This window comes from Arachis ipaensis, chromosome B09 (genome assembly GCF_000816755.2).
Source record: "Arachis ipaensis cultivar K30076 chromosome B09, Araip1.1, whole genome shotgun sequence".
NCBI lineage: Eukaryota > Viridiplantae > Streptophyta > Magnoliopsida > Fabales > Fabaceae > Arachis > Arachis ipaensis.
In genome coordinates this window covers 53,661,025-53,673,322 of record NC_029793.2, presented here as the reverse complement: position 1 = coordinate 53,673,322, position 12,298 = coordinate 53,661,025, and the positions used below count along the sequence as shown (strand labels likewise).

At 38.1% G+C, this 12,298-nt stretch overlaps 1 long non-coding RNA gene across 4 annotated transcripts; it reads right to left on the bottom strand.

Annotated features, from left to right (window-relative positions):
- Nucleotides 7,633-11,208, bottom strand: LOC107616685. 4 transcript variants are annotated; one of them, XR_002354106.1, is made up of 4 exons: nt 10,532-11,208; nt 10,310-10,450; nt 9,133-9,188; nt 7,633-8,158 (listed from the first exon to the last, which is right to left on the bottom strand). It is a non-coding gene; the product is annotated as an uncharacterized LOC107616685 (long non-coding RNA). The 4 variants fall into 4 exon arrangements; XR_001614601.2 differs by lacking the exon at nt 7,633-8,158 and adding an exon at nt 8,358-8,918; XR_002354105.1 differs by lacking the exon at nt 9,133-9,188 and having other exon boundaries at nt 10,532-11,207.

Genomic DNA, 12,298 nt, shown 5'->3' with positions numbered 1-12,298 from the left:
ACTTTGGATCATGACTTTAACTGCTCAGTCTCAAGCTTTTTACTTGACACCTTCACACCACAAGCATATAGTTAGGGACACTTTTCATTTGGAGTGCTGAGGCCAAGATTTTATTCCTTTTAGGCCTTCCTAACCATTGATGCTCAAAGCCTTGGATCCTTTTACCCTTGCCTTTTGGTTTAAAGGGTTATTGGCTTTTTGCTCTTTCCTTTTGGTTTAAAGAGCTATTGGCTTTATCTGCTTTTTATCTCCTTTTTTGGCAAGCATATATATATTTTTTCTTTTATTGCTTTTTTGCTGCTTTTTCTTAGTTCAAGAATCAATTTTTTGAATTTTTCAGATTAGCAATAATATTTCTCCTTTTTTCTCATTCTTTCAAGAGACAACATACTTAATTCCAACTTCAATTATGCACTGTTCATTCATACTTTCAGAAAATAAAAGCAATGCCACCACATCAAAATAATTGGACTATTCTTAAGATAAACTCAAAATTCATGTATCTCTCAATTCTTTTCAAATAAAATTTTCTTTTAAGTAAGGTGAGAGATATATGGAACGTTTTATAACTTTAAGACATAAATGATCATGCAACAAGAACAAGAGAATAGACAATAAAACATAACAAAAAACAGAAAAAGAAAAGGGGATTAAGAGAACGAATCTACTTTAGTGAAGACGGCTCTACTCCTCCTTGATCTCTTCAATATCACGCCCTTGTCTCTGTTGTTCTTCCCTCATAGCGCTTTGATCTTCTCTTATTTCATTGAGGATGGTGGAATGCTCTTGATGCTCCAACCTTAATTGCTCCATATTAGTGTTCAATTCTCCAAGAGAATTATGCAATTTGTCCCAATAGCCTTGAGGAGGAAATTGCATCCCTTGAGGTATCCTAGGGATTTCTTGCTGAGGCGGTTGCACAAGCTCATGTGCATGCTCTCTAATTTGCTCCATCCTCTTCTTAGTGATGGGCTTGTCCTCCTCAATGAAGATGACTCCCTCTATGATAATTCCAGCTAAATTGTATAGGTGACAAATGAGGTGAGGGAATGCCAACCTTGCTTTGGTGGAAGGCTTTTCAGCTATATTGTATGATTCTTGAGGTATCACCTCATGTACTTCCACCTCACTCCCAATCATGATGCAATGAATCATAATGGCTCGGTCTATGGTCACTTCTGACCGATTGCCAGTAGGGATGATAGAGCGTTGGATGAATTTCAACCATCCTCTAGCTACAGGCTTGAGGTTAAGCCTTCTTAGTTGAACGGGCTTTCCTTGGGAATCCCTTTTCCACTGTGCTCCTTCCACACAGATTTTTGAGAGCACTTGATCTAGTCTTTGATCAAGGTTGACTCTTCTAGTGTAAGGATGTGGGTCTCCTTGCATCAAAGGCAAGTTGAACGCTAACCTCACACTTTCCGGACTAAAGTCCAAGATTCTCCCACGGACCATGGTGCTCCGATTCTTGGGATTTGGGTTCACACTGATGTCGTGGTTTTTCGTGACCCATGCATTAGCATAGAACTCTTGCACCATTAAGATCTCAACCTCTTGGATGGATTGGTTAGGACTTCCCAACCTCTTCTTCGGATCTCTTTTCAGATTTCTGGATACTCATTCTTCTTAAGCCTAAAAGGGACCTCAGGGATCACCTTCTTCTCTACCACTACTTCATAGAAGTGGTCTTGGTGGGCTTTGGTGATGAATCTCTCCATCTCCCAAGATTCTGAGGAGGTGGCTACTGCCTTCCCTTTCCCCTTTCTAGAGGAGTCTCCAACCTTGGGTGCTATGAATGGTAATGGAAAGAAAAAATGTTATACTTTTCCAACACCAAACTTAAAACTTTGCTCGTCTTCGAGCAAAAATAAACAAAAGAGAAGAATGGAGTAGAAAAAGAAGAAAATAGATGGATATGGATGGAGAAGTAATTCGGCCAAGGGGGCTTTAGAGTGTATGAAGTGTGTGTATGAAGGGTTAGTAAGAAGGGATATTTATAGGAGTGGGCTAGGTTAGGGTTCGGTCATGGGTGGGGTAAATGGGAGGGAAATTGAATTTTGAAGTGGGTGAAGGTTGGTAGGAGTTATGATGGTTTTGGAAAAGTGATATGGATTTGATTGGGCTAGGGTTTATAGGGAAATGTGTATGGAAAAGTATGAAAGTAAGTGGGGTAGGTGAAGATGCTGTGGGACCCACTGGTCCTGAGAGGTTAGGGAATTCCAGATTCCCTGCTCTCTGCACTGGCGTTCAATGCCAATAATGCTGCCCATTTGGGGCGTTGGACGCCCAACCAGAGCTCCCTGGCTGGAATTCAACTTTGATAACACTCTATTCAGAGTGTTCTATTTTCACTGCTATGAATTCTATCTCTGTTCTGAATGGGTTGGTAGGAGTTATGATGGTTTTGGAAAAGTGATATGGATTTGATTGGGCTAGGGTTTATAGGGAAATGTGTATGGAAAAGTATGAAAGTAAGTGGGGTAGGTGAAGATGCTGTGGGACCCACTGGTCCTGAGAGGTTAGGGAATTCCAGATTCCCTGCTCTCTGCACTGGCGTTCAATGCCAATAATGCTGCCCATTTGGGGCGTTGGACGCCCAACCAGAGCTCCCTGGCTGGAATTCAACTTTGATAACACTCTATTCAGAGTGTTCTATTTTCACTGCTATGAATTCTATCTCTGTTCTGAATGCTACATATGGTCATGACTCTGAAAATAACTAAAAGAAAAATAAAATGAAAGAAAATAAATATAAGTAAGTAAGGTTGGGTTGCCTCCCAACAAGCGCTTCTTTAACGTCATTAGCTTGACAGTTAATTCCTTATGGAGGTGAGTATAGGCTCATATTTTTGTCCCTTACAGTGAACTTTCTTCCTATCTTCTCATGAATGAGCTCCACATGCTCTAAAGACATGATACGACTCACTATATGTGGTAAGACTGGCTTCTTGGTGAAGACAACACTCATGCCAAGTGAGAGGCCTTCAGTTGGGACTTTCTTGTCCCTTCAGCCTTTAGGTACTTTCTTCTTAGTACCTTTGTGCTTAGAGCTTGTTGGTGGCTGCCCAACACCAAACTTAGAATTGGTGTCTGGGGGGCTTTGTAAAGCTCTGCACAGAAACAGAGGGTTGGAACACTAGGTGTTGCACAGTTATCTCTCTTTTAAAGGGGGAATTGGGATGAGGCATCTTGAATAAGATGTGATCCTCCCCTAGTTGTAGAGTCAGTTCTCCCTTAGCCACATCAATGATAGCATTGGCAGTGGCTAGGAAAGGTCTTCCAAGGATGACAAAGTCAACCTCATCCTCTCCTATGTCCAAGACTATGAAGTTTGCAGGGATGTAGTGGTTTTCAAACTTTACCAAGACATCTTCCACTAAGCCATATGGCTTTTTCATTGTCTTGTCTGCCATCTCTAATGAAATATTTGCAGCTTTCACCTCAAGGATTCCCAGCTTCACTATTACAGAGAGTGGCATGAGGTTTATGCTTGACCCTAGGTCACACAGAGTCTTTTCAAAGGTCATGGTTCCTATGGTGCAAGAAATCAAAAAGCATCCAGGATTTAGAAGATTCTGAGGTAGCTTCTACTGAATCAAAGCATGGAGTTATTTGGAAAGCAATGGAGGTTCTTCCTCCAAAGGCTTTGTACCAAATAACTTGGCATTCAGCTTCACAAGTGCTCCTAGGTACCAAGCAACTTGCTCTTCCCTAGTGTTTTCATCCTCATCAGAGGATGAGTAGTCATCAGAACTCATGAACTGCAGAAGTGCATTCAAAGGAACCTCTATGGTTTTTACATGAGCATGGGCTTCCTTTGGTTCTGGGATAGAGGGTTCTTGAGTGATACTTAAGCACTCAAAGGGTGTGCTTTTACTGGCATTCAACGCCAGCTCTGTTAGCTCTTTGGGCGTTGAACGCCCTTGCTATCCACCCTTACTGGCATTAAATACCAGTCCCTCTAGTGTTTTGAGCATTGAACACCCAGCAGGGTATCCTTGATGGCGTTCAACGCCAGCTTCCCTGCGTGTATGGGCGTTGAACGCCCAGTGAGGGGTTCCTCACTGGCATTCAGCGCCAGGCTGCGTGCCTGTTTGGGCGTTGAACGCCCAGTGAGGGGTTCCTCACTAGCGTTCAGCGCCAGCTTTCCTAGCTGGTTGGGCATTGAACGCCCAGTGAGGGGTTCCTCACTGGCATTCAGTGCCAGAGTTCCTGGGTGTTTAGGTGTTGAACGGCCAGCCAGTACTCCCTGGCTGGCGTTCAATGCCAGCTCTGCTGCCAGGATGGGCATTGAACGCCCAGTGAAACCTTCTTTACTGGCGTTCAATGCCTTCCCAATCTTCTCAGATTCGGCCTCTACCTCTATGGTTTTGGCCTTGCACTCTTCTCTAAGATTTACCTCAGTATTAGTTGGAAGAGTTTCAGGAGGAATCTCAGAGATCCTCTTGCTCAGTTGACCAACTTGCACCTCCAAGGTTCTAATGGAGGACCTTGTTTCATTAATGAAACTATGAATGGTCTTAGTGAGGCTGGAAACCAGAGTGACTAAGTCAGAAAGGCTCTGCTTAGAGGTTTCCATATTCCCTCGAGAAGATGGGAATGGTGGTCTATTATTGAACCTATTCTAGTTCCTTCCACCTTGATTGTTATTGAAACCTTGCTGAGGTTTCTGTTGATCCTTCCATGAGAGGTTAGGATGGTTCCTCCATGAAGGATTGTGGTTGTTTCCATAGGATTCTCCCATGTAATTCACCTCCTCCATGGTGGTTTGTTCAGGATCATAAGCTTCTATTTCATAAGAAGCTTCCTGAGTACTGCCAGCTGCGGTTTGCATTCCAGTCAGATGCTGGGAGATCATATTGACCTGTTGGGTCAAGATCCTATTCTGAGCTAATATAGCATTCAGTGTATCAACTTCATGAACTCCTTTCTTATGAGAGATCCCATGGTTTACAGGATTTCTCTCAGAAGTGTACATGAATTGGTTATTTGCAACCATTTCAATGAGTTCACTTGCTTCTGCAGGTGTTTTCTTCAAGTGGAGTGATCCACCTACAGAGCTGTCCAATGAAATTTTAGATATCTCAGACAGACCATCATAGAACACGCTTATGATAGACCATTCTGAGAGCATGTCAGGAGGACATCTTCTGATCAATTGCTTGTATCTTTTCCAAGCTTCATAGAGGGATTTACCTTCTCTTTGTCTGAAGGTTTGAACTTCCACTCTAATTTTGCTCATCCTTTGAGGGGGAAAGAATTTAGCTAGAAAAGTATTAACCAGCTTTTTCCAAGAGTCTAAGCTCTCTTTTGGTTGGGAATCCAACCATATCTTAGCTCTGTCTCTTATAGCAAAGGAAAAAAGCATAAGCTTATAGACTTCAGGATTTACTCCATTAGTCTTTACAGTATCACAGATCTGTAAGAATTCAGCTAAGAACTGATGTGGATCTTCCATTGGAAGTCCATAGAATTTGCAGTTCTACTGCAGAAGAGAGACTAACTAAGGCTTAAACTCAAAATTGTTAGTTCCAATGGCAGGTACAGAGATGCTTCTGCCATAAAAGTCAGAGGTAGGCATGGTGAAGTCACCAAGAACCTTTCTGGCATCACCTTCAGGTTCGGCCATGTCTCTTAATTCTTGTTCAAAGTTTTCTGAAAAGTTTCTTCTGGAGTGTTGTGATCTAGCTTGTTGTAAGCCTTTCTTCAGAGTCCTTTCAGGTTCAGGATCAAGATCAAAGAGGGGTTCTTTATCCCTGTTCCTCGTCATAAACAAGAGAAGAAAAAAAAAAAAGGAAGAAATCATTTTGTGCCACTTAGAGCAAGAGCTTCTAGTGAGATTTGAGATTTAGAAAAGATAAGATAAGAAACAAAAAAGATTTGAAAATGATTTTAAAAAGATAAGATTTTGAAATTTGATTTTGAAAAAGATTTGAATTTTGAAATTTGAAAAAGATAAAATTTTGAAAAAGATATGATTTTTTATTTTGAAAAGATTTTATTTTTGAAAATTGAAAACTAAGATAAGATAAGATAAAAATTTGAAATTGAAATCTGAATTTTTATTTTAAAATTTTCAAAAATTTAATAAAAATAAAAGTAGAAAAGATATTTTTTATTTTTGAATTTGATGAGGAGAGAGAAAAACAAGTAAAAGACACCAAACTTAAAGGAAAAACACAAAGGGATACCAAACTTAAAAATTTTAAGATCAAAACCAAAAGAAAACACAAGAACACTTTGAAGATTAACGAGAACACTAAGAACAAGACTCAAGAAATTTAAAGAACACAAGAATATATAAAGATCACCAAACTTAAAATTTTTGAAAAACTAAAGACAAATTTTCGAAATTTAAAAGGAAAACAACAAGAGGAAACCAAACTTAAAATTTGACATAAAATTTAACCAAAGAAACTATTTTTGAAAATTTTTTTTCTTTTGAAAGAAAGACTCAAAGGGAACAAAAATTTAACCATGAACAAAAACAAAAAGACTCAAACAAAGAACAAAGATTAAACAAAGAAAAGAAAAATATTTTTGAAAAATGTTTTAATTTTTTTCAAAAAAGAAGAAGAAGAAAATAAAAATAAAAGACTCAAATAAAATCAAACGACTCAATTAAAAATGATCAAGAAAAGAAAATAAATTACCTGATCTAAGGAGCAAGACAATCCGTCAGTTTATCCAAACTCGAACAATCCCCGGTAACGGCGCCAAAAACTTGGTGCACGAATCCCCACACTTTCGTACAACTGTACTAGCAAGTACACTGGGTCGTCCAAGTAATACCTGAGCGAGTCAGGGTTGATCCCAAGAGGATTGTGGTTTGAAGCAAACTATGGTTATCTTGCAGGTCTTAGTCAGGCGAAATCAGAAGGTTGTTGGGTTTGTGAGATCTAAACTATGTAGACATGTAACTAATAAAATACTTTGTATATTAGAAGGCAATCAGTAATAGGAATAGGGTTAAGGATCGGAGTTACGTTGTCTTTCTGAATTAACTCTGGTATTACTGTCTTCTTTGCTTGTGAGTGATCTCTTCAATGGCAGGCTGTAAGTGACTAATGCCTTTATTGAGAGGTTGTTAATACTCCTCCGGATCTGAACTCCAGGGTTAGTGTGGATCCATCTCTTCTTGAGGGTGAAGCTCGTACAGTCTATTCTCCTTAATGATCCTACTCAAAACGCTATAGACAAGGTCGGATCTTCCGGATCAAAGAATGCTTCATCTTTGGGTTCTAGCCTCTACCACAGAGACCCTAATCTCCCCGTAAATCGGCCAAATTGGTATCTCGAGAAGTCCCCAACGAAGTCGTGGATTAGCCGTCTAAGAGATGTATAATTCAAGCTGGCGGTTCAATGCTTTCCACTGAATTATTCACATGAACCCAAGTAGACACGAGTATTTGTCAGGCACGTTTGTCTTAGTATGATGAACAGAGCTGATTGTCACTGGTCATCCTATTCACCATGTTGAAGTACGAATATACATCTTAGAATTAATCACACACGGATCGAAGAGAAACACTGATACTTTTATTAATTCATAGGACTCAGCAGGACTCCTCCCCTCAACCTAGGAGGTTTAGAAATTCATACTGAAAGGAAATACAAAGTAAAACTCGAATATGGTGTAAAAGTCTGTAAAAAAGATAAAAAGTATGGAAAAGGTGTTCGAATAACATAAATCTAATCCCTTAAATACTAAACAATGACTAGTAAGGGTAAAATAGTCTTTTTAGTGCTAAAATTCACTTCTGGGGCCCACTTTGTGAGTATTTGGGCTGAGCTATGATGAGATCCATGTGCTATGAGGCTTCTAGGGTATTGAATGCTGGCTAGGGGGTCCTCTCTGGGCGTTTGGACGCTGGTTTCTGCTCTGTGGGTGCTGGACGCCTAGAAGGGGGCAGAAGGCTGGCGTTGGACACCAGTTGTGGGCCTTCTAATATAAAGCAAAGTATAGACTATTATACATTGCTGGAAAGCTCTAGAAGTCAGATTTCTATAGTCATTGAGAACGCTCCATTTGGACTTCTGTAGCTCCATAAAAGCTCATCCGAGTGCAAGGAGGTCAGATCTGGACAGCATCTACAGTGCTTTCTCTGTCTCTGAATCAGACTTTTGCTCCCGCTCCTCAATTTCGGCTAGAAATGACCTGAAATTGCACAAAAACAAAAAAACTCATAGTAGAATCTAAAAATTTGAATTTAACACTAAACCTATAAAAACTTAATAAAAACTAAACAAAACATGCTAAAAACTATATGAAAATGATGGCAAAAAGCGTATAAAATATCTGCTCATCAACTAATAATAAAGGTAAGGACAAAAACGATGCTCAAGCAGGGAGAAATGTGAGCTATTAGCTTTCACTTTTTTACTTATGTTTGTTCTTGTTAGGTAGTATTGATTTTATCCAAAGATTATGTCACAGGTTAATCAATGCGAGTGAGAAAACTATAACAATTTAGGGTCTGATACTGTTGGGGAGTCCACCATATGTGATAATGTTTGCATAAATGGTGGACATAGAACAAATTGGAGTTGATTGTAAAACCCTCACTATCAGAATATCACACTTCCGGCTGGTCCACTCTGATAGCGAGAATATTACAACGGCTTCCATATATTTAATAATAAGATATGAGCCTTTAACTCGAAACAGTATTGTTATTTTCTTGAAAAAAAATTGAAAATACTTTTAAATATTTACCAACATGCATATACATATATACAAAACTCCTTACACAAGTATCTTATACATATTATATACATACAAAACATACAACTCCTATCCCTCTTACAAAATTATAATGACAAAGGCGAGGAAAAAATTATGACAAATATATTAACAGTACAGCTAAGGACTTAGCAAAAACTTCATCAGCTTCCTCGTCCATCCTAAAAAGAGAAGTCTGTAAGGGGGTGAGAATATCGTCCTCCCTGGTTCTCAGTAGAGGGTTTAAAAATTGTTATAAGAAGATATTTTAAATAAAACTAATTTCAGTCGTAATGATCATTAGTTCATTATCCAAATCTAAAACTCATATTTCTTATAAAATTTTTTACGCAAAATAACATTCCATACATTTTACCGCTTACTAAGAAACTATTTTAACCAAAACTTACCACTGATCCAACCAATCATGACCTCCGACCCAAATCAAATCAACTCGGCCTCCGGCCTAATAAAACCCGTTACCGCTATCATCAATCCACCACCAAATACTCAAAATAGAAATCAATCACAAGCACAAACAAATATAAGGCAAACACATTTAAAAAAAGTTACAGCAAATATCACAGTTACCAGTTAAATAGAATTCATCAGATAGGCAAACAAAAACACTTAAGAAACCTAAACAAAGAAAATAAATGCAACATGATGTATTCCTGTCCTACTGGCCGTGAGCTCACGTGTCGGTTAATTTGCCAGAACCCGACACATCCGGTAGCTAACCCGGATATCGTTGCCAGGTCAAAGCGATACACCACCACTATCCTTGCCAGGTCAAAGCTCACATTCAAAACCATAATTTTTTAAAATCTTAATCCATAGCAAGTGGGACTAAACCACAACCCTTGCGTACTGCCCAAGTGTTTCAAATATCAAAATCTTTCTTTAAAAATAATTAAAATCCATTTCTCTTTCATAAAACTCCTTTTCACCAAAATAAAAGTCTCAAATTTTATTAAAAGAATTTTGACAATACCTCTCCTAAAACTTGGACTTTGCCACCCTTCAAGGGTGCCGGCCAAACAATTTCTCAACCTTTTCCAATAGGTTCAAAACCAAATCATTTCCAAATCAAACGAAGTTCAAACTTCCAAATATCAAATCATTTTTCGATATCAAACCAATTCAAAATCCAACTGCTTCCAAAATCAAATCATTTCTGATAAATCAACAAAACCAATTTCAATATTAAATCCTTTTCAAAAACCAACCAACTCCAATAGCAAATCATTTACAAAATCAAACCAATTTCAATATTAAATCTTTTTCAAAATCAAACCAACTCCAATATTAAATCATTTATAAAATCAAACCACACATCTCTCAACTATTCCAATCGTTTTCAATAAATCATTATCACAACCACAGCAAATTAACTTAATAAAATCAACGAAATCCAAAAAATTCAAACAATCAATCAATAACTTAATCGAGCAAATAATTTCATTTATCCAAAATAGTTCAACTCAATCCATATGACTTACATAATCATAAAAATATATTTTTTGTATTGATATCGACTTGTAACAATTCTTGAAAGTAAAATAAGTTTAAGAAATGCGCCCCTACCTCGAATAGTCGAAATTCAAAAGCTATACAGCGTGTCAAAAATCCCTTTTTCTCGACCTGTAACAGCGGCAGCCACAACCACAGCTCCATTCCACTTCCGCAACAACTCTAATCGTTACATACAACCTCAAAAACTCAACCCTATTGTAATAATGTCGCAAAATCTCAGCAACATATAATAGAAATAGCGACTAAAAGGATTCGGAACAAGGAAAATCTTACCGGACTTATGAATAACCGAGAAAACAGAGCAGCGGCAACTCCAGTGATGACGCAACAGCTTGATGTCTCATGCAATAACCATAAATCTCAACATGTAAGAACTGGAACTTGACCTAAGTAGACAGGGGTTCCAGCAGCGATTTTCGGCAGTTAGAACGGCAACGCGAAGCTTCGGCAATGACTGAGCAATGATGAATGACGGCACCACAGCAACACAAATGCGATGATAACGAATCCAGCAATTCGATAGCGAAGGCAACTCCGTGACGGCTCCCTCTGGCGTTTCTTCCGTTCGCGATTCCACGGTGGCAGTAATGACGAGTTTGGCGCCGGAGATATGACGAAGCTGGCAACGACGACGCGGGTAGGGTGTGACGGTGTAGCCGGTGCGAGTTCTGTCTCTCCCCGTGTCTCTCACCCATGTCTCAACGGCTCTCTCTCTCTTTGCGGTTCTGTTTCTGATGGCGGCTCAGCAGCGGTGACGAGGTTTGACGGTGGTGAAGCGCGATGGAGGCGTGGCGATGGCATCAGTCTCCCTCCCCTTCCTTGGGCAAGTGTTCTTCGTGTGTATGTGTTGGTGTTTTGTGTGTGGGTGTGCGTTTGAGAGGGGGAAAAGGCGAGAGGGTGTGGCTATTGTGAGGAAAGAAGGGTGAGTGTGTGTTGTATTAGAATTATGGTTAGAGTTTGGGTAGTTTAGGTTATTTTAATAAAATTAAGGATAATAGAGTAATTAAAAATCAATTTAATTCAATAATTAGAGATAGTTAAATTAATTTCTTTTAAATTATAAAATAAAGTTCAAAATCTAATTATTTAAATTTAAAACATATAAAATTCTTATTATTTTTCAATCACTGAAACTTTAAATCAATAATAAAAAAGTATTTAATTAATATAAAATTTCTGAAAATATATTTTCGAATAAATAAAATAAATCATTAAATAATTTATTATCTAACTTTTAAAACTTTGATGTTTTACATTCATGTCAGAGGTTAGGCATTTTTCAGTTTCATTGAGAATTTATCGTACTTGAAGTTTATATTTTGGAGCAATGTGCTAAGTTATCGTGTTGAAGTATCATTGTTGTGTTTTAATGTTTCGCCAATTTTAGTAACATAGGACCTGTTGATTAAATTTTGCCATTACTATTTTCATATTATGGAATTTAACTAATCATTTGTCACTTCTGTTTTGATGTTTTGGGTTTGTTGAGTATGTGCTGCTGTTTTTCGAAATATATATTTCCAATTTAATCGTCGTATATTCTCATTGATTATCTACAGACTCTGATTGTGTCTTTCTGCAACATGTACCTTCTTGTTGAGATATTGATAGCTAACAGCATCGTCGAGTTGAATGTGGTGGGATATCTCCCTCAAAATTAGAATCTGTAATGAGTTAGTTTCTTATCAAAGCCTTTCTTCTATCTATTTTTCCATGAAACTTGGTTTATTTCGATTTGTTTGTTGTTTATTCCTTAATGGATACATGTAGATTTAGTTTAATTTGTTGTGAGTTATTTTAAGAAATGCCTACATAATAGAGATAATGCTCTTTTATTTTTTGGGTCATGGAGAGAGATGAAGCTTGTGGTCTTTCTCATGTGGCCCAATTTACAATAGTTTGGGTCAGCTACTCAGAATAAATAAAAAGAAATATATTTGTCCATTAACAATATAGACTACTGGGATTATTTTCTACATAAAAGGCCTTAGTCATTTTATTTCTCGTCTAATAAGTGTACTCTCCCATAGTATAAAACAC